The sequence below is a fragment of the Capsicum annuum genome, chromosome 8 (assembly GCF_002878395.1).
Source record: "Capsicum annuum cultivar UCD-10X-F1 chromosome 8, UCD10Xv1.1, whole genome shotgun sequence".
NCBI lineage: Eukaryota > Viridiplantae > Streptophyta > Magnoliopsida > Solanales > Solanaceae > Capsicum > Capsicum annuum.
Genome location: NC_061118.1, coordinates 167,821,960 through 167,826,642, shown reverse-complemented (window position 1 = coordinate 167,826,642; position 4,683 = coordinate 167,821,960).

Below are 4,683 nucleotides of genomic sequence, written 5' to 3'. Positions count from 1 at the left end.
AATGACCAAAAAGCCCCTAAAAATCAAATAATTCTTGAATTTGTCCTTTGGTGGACTGTTTTGATAGTCTGAAGTAGATCAACCATAACGTTTTACTCTGATATCCAAATTGGATAAAACTAATTTCATTAGAAAGAGGACTCTTATATTTTTCCGTTGATATATAGTATCTCACCCAGATCATTGTGTACGAGGAGTTATGATCGTTTGAAGTTGACCCAAAAATTTACTTTTGATAGGCTGAAGTAGATCGACCATAACTTTTTGCTCCGATAGACAAATTGGATGAAACAAATTTAATTAGAAAGAGGATTTGCAGAGATTTCTGTTGATATATAGTAGATTACCCAGATCATTATGTACAAGGAGTTATGATCGTTTGAAGTTGATCCAAAAATTTGCTTTTGATAGGCTGAAGTAGATCGACCATAACTTTTTGCTCCAATAGACAAATTGGATGAAACTAATTTCATTGGAAAGAGGACTCGCAGAGCTTTCCATTGATATATAGTAGATTACCCAGATCATTATGTACAAGGAGGTATGATCATTTAAAGTTGGACCAAAAATACGCCAGGCCTTAGTACTTTTTCCTCCACGTTTTACTGTTCACTACTATTCACGGTTCGATTGGAATGTTCATAACTCGTCGCTCGGGTGTCCATTTTGGATGATCCATATATCGTTGGAAAGATTATTTGACACTCTATGAAATGGTGGGTCATGATATAAGACATTCCGCATGGAAAATTTATAATTCATTCTAGAAGATAGAACCCAACACATTTACGCACAAAATTTCAATGAAAAATTTCCCGGGGTACAGACACGCCGTCAAATTTTGACATCAGGAGAATTAGAAGATGTTATTATACTGGAAGCTTTGACAACATTCCTCAAAAGCCATCAGGTGTCTGACAAGCCATTAGAAATGGCGTCGTCTATTCCGAGAAAAAAAAGAAAAAAGCTGAAACTTGAGATTTGCTTCCATATATAGCTCTTTCTATTGAAGGCATAGTTTTTAGGTTTTATTACATGGAGGAACTTATAAAAAAGGTTTTTTTTTAATTCTCTTTATGGGGGATCATCCACAATTAATTATCCATTGAGTAGAGAACATATGATATTTTTTTTCTCTCTCTATCTCAAGAACAATATTTTTGGTGTTTCTGCCTTGTGATTCAAATACAAGTTCACTTTCGATTCCATTTATCATTGTAAGTTAATCCTTTCAGTTATGAATGCAAAATTCATGCTTGTTTCTTGCGTCATGAGTAGCTAAACTCCTATAACCTAGATTATGGAATCTAGGGTCATGATAAGGTGTTAAATTAATTATTCAAGGTTTAATAGGTGTTAAGATTTCTTGATAATTCTGAGACTATAACTTATGTATGTTGGTTGCAAACAATAGGCATACCTACTTTGGTTTGCTTGAGAAAGAAATCATAAACAGTAGGAAGTGAGTTATCAACAGGGACTCGGAAAGGCTTCATTTAATAATCCGCGCTATAACAAGGTTAGTTAACCTGAGGTAAAATTTGTGTAGTGATAAGCAACTCCCTAAGTCCGAGAGGATTAGGAAATTAGATGCTTGAATAGGTCGAGAGACTTTTGAGCATACCATCGATAATAGCTTGTCATCCTAACCACCATGAGAATCTTGAGTAAATTTTAGCATTTGTCATGTACCGTAAGCCCTAGTGAACATAATCCTGGTTATTTCTTAAAATCTTGGTTACAAACATCGAAATCAAAGTGACAAACAATTACGTGTTAAACTCAAACCCCCACTTGACACCGAAGGACTACAAGCTAACCCATGATTGATATTTGTACCTGTATACTGCATAAGATAACATAATAATATGGAAACATGCACTGAAAGGTCATAAGGTTCGATCATGAACACATCTGAATAACATAACATCTGTGTGGGGTAATAGAATACCCAAAACAAAACTGAAGTCTAAAATATGATAGTCTATATCTAGTCTGAATCTAATCTATATCTAGTCTGAATCTAGTCTGCATCTAGTCTGAAAGCCTCTACTGTATAAAGAATTTGAATAAGGAGTTCATGGGACATGTCCCCAACTAACTCCAACTAATAAGCTAATCAATGAGATACTTGAAAATTATTATGTCCTCGAAGGATGAGGACTCACTTCTACTCTGACTGCTAAATCTGGAATCTACTGTTGATCTAGATCTCGTGTCTCTGAACGTATGATGTAATATAAAAAGAAAGCACCATAGTGCGAATCGTTAGTACATATGTACCGAGTATACATGTGAGGTAGTCTATATGCAATGGTTCATATGCATGAATAATGGTAACTGATTGTCTAACATGAATGTGCGAATATATGCATAAATACATAACTATAACTAACAACGTGATTTCATGATTTCTGAGTCTGTATACTGATAACGTGACATACTAGTAACTGATATGACTGATAACATGAAGGAATATATCTGAATAATGCTGATAACATGGGTGACTATATCTGAGTATAACTGATAATGTGGGTGACTGTAGCTGACAGTCCTGAATCTGATGGAACTATCTGAGTTCTGTACTGTATTTGAGTTGACTGTGTCTGACAGTCCTGAAATTTTGAAGAACTATCTGAGTTTTATTAATGAAACTGATTGACTGTATCTGACAGTCCTGATTCTTTAACATGAAACTGTGGGAAGTAGTATCTAACCGACATGCCCCAAAGGTGCTATAATAGCTGAGCTAGGGTCCAATCTATGCCCTGATTGGAAGAATGTCAATACCGCGCCACTGGTAAGGACAACATGTGAGTAACCCTCATATAACAAGTAACTCTAGCGAGACTGGTGGGAACCCTCACATAACAGGTTAAGCCACCTCATCTACCCTTATATAGCATGCTACGATGTCTCAACCTATGCTGGCTACGTAGTTCTGGAATGCAAGGATTGCTTCTAGGAATCACTCCTTCATATAACAGGTGAGTTTCCATCCTTGGGTTCATGCGGTGCTAATTCCTACTCCCAGCTGAATAGACATTGAACATGATTTACTGAACTGAACTGAGCATGGACTGAGTTACTGAATTTCCATGGCTGATGGAATACTACTAATATCTGACAACTGACTAAGTCATGAGATCATAGAGATTTTTCCCGAGTCATAAGACTATCTGAAGTCTAAGAGTTCATAGCTTGACTGAGAGTATTGTGAAAACATGACATGGATCTAGGTACACAACTAATATTTTAGGTACAAGTACCCCCAGGACTCGATAGAAGGGAACTGACATAGCATGATTTACTTGAAGACTTGACTAACATCATAATACATACTACATTCATAGGAGCCTTTCATCAAACATGTAATAGGCATAAACTTGTACATACATGGATATTTCATGAAATCATTCAAGTTAGACAATTTTCCTTTATCTAGGCATTTAATCAAACATATTTTAGGCATAGTACGTGTAAAGCACATCATACAACAATTAACCATCATGCGTCAATTCCAATTCCATCATACAAGGTTTTAGTCATGAGATTTCGTAAATTTTTATCTATACTAATCAACCCACATGGAATTTATCATCAAATCATGGAATAGAAATCAATTCCTCATTTATCAACATGAAAAAGAACATACAAAGCATGAAAACATGAAGAAAATCCATAACTTGTAGTTAAAAAGGATTCTTGGACTTAATGGATGAAAGGAGTCCATGAATGAATACTATTCATACCTTAGATTGTGATTTCGTGAAGATTGATGGTGAAACCTTCTTGAAATTGGACCTTCTATGAAAACACTAGTTTGAGTTCTTGAGAATATTTGAGAAAAACATTAATATTTTGGATGAATAAGGGCTAAATCCCGTGTTTGGAAGCTTATATTGGGGGAAAATTGACCCTATTAACCCTAGACATGTAATTTAATTTTTTAGTAAAATTTCTCGAATTTGGCCCTTGGCACGACATAGCATTATCGCGCCATGTCACTGAAATTGACAAATGGGAAACTGCACGGTGGCGCGATGCGGAGCTATTGCATTGCCACCTTGTCTACGACCTAAAAGTTTGGTGTGACATGCCAGTATCGCGGAACAACACTAGAATTTGACAATTGCCATTTGAGCTATCTCCGTGATGCGCTGAAGGCTTAGGTCAAACACTATCTCACTAAAAAGGCTCTAACTCTTCGCCCAGGTGTCGGATTTGGGCGAATTATATATCGATGGAAAGCTGACCTGATACATGAATGAATGACTGAATATGCGGTGGTACTTGGTACCAAGCTTATCATGGGAACATGAACATGAGACTGAATACTAAGTTAGTGATGTACACTAATCATGAAACTGAGTAACCTTAAGGATAACTGTTACCTTGAGCTTGATCTGAGTTGGTGGGGAAAAGGTAAGGGTACTTAGTATGTATATCTACTTCTGCTTCCCAAGTAACTCCCTCAATGGACTGATTTCACCAAAGAATTTAACTAAAGGGACTTCTTTGTTCCTCAATCTACGAGTATGATAGTCTAGGATTTTGACTAGAATCTCTTCATAAGAGAGTTTGTTCTAAACATCAATGCTCTAAATAGGGACTATGACTGATGGGTCACCTATACACTTCTTAAGAAAAGAGACATGAAAGACTGGATGAGCTGAGGCTAGA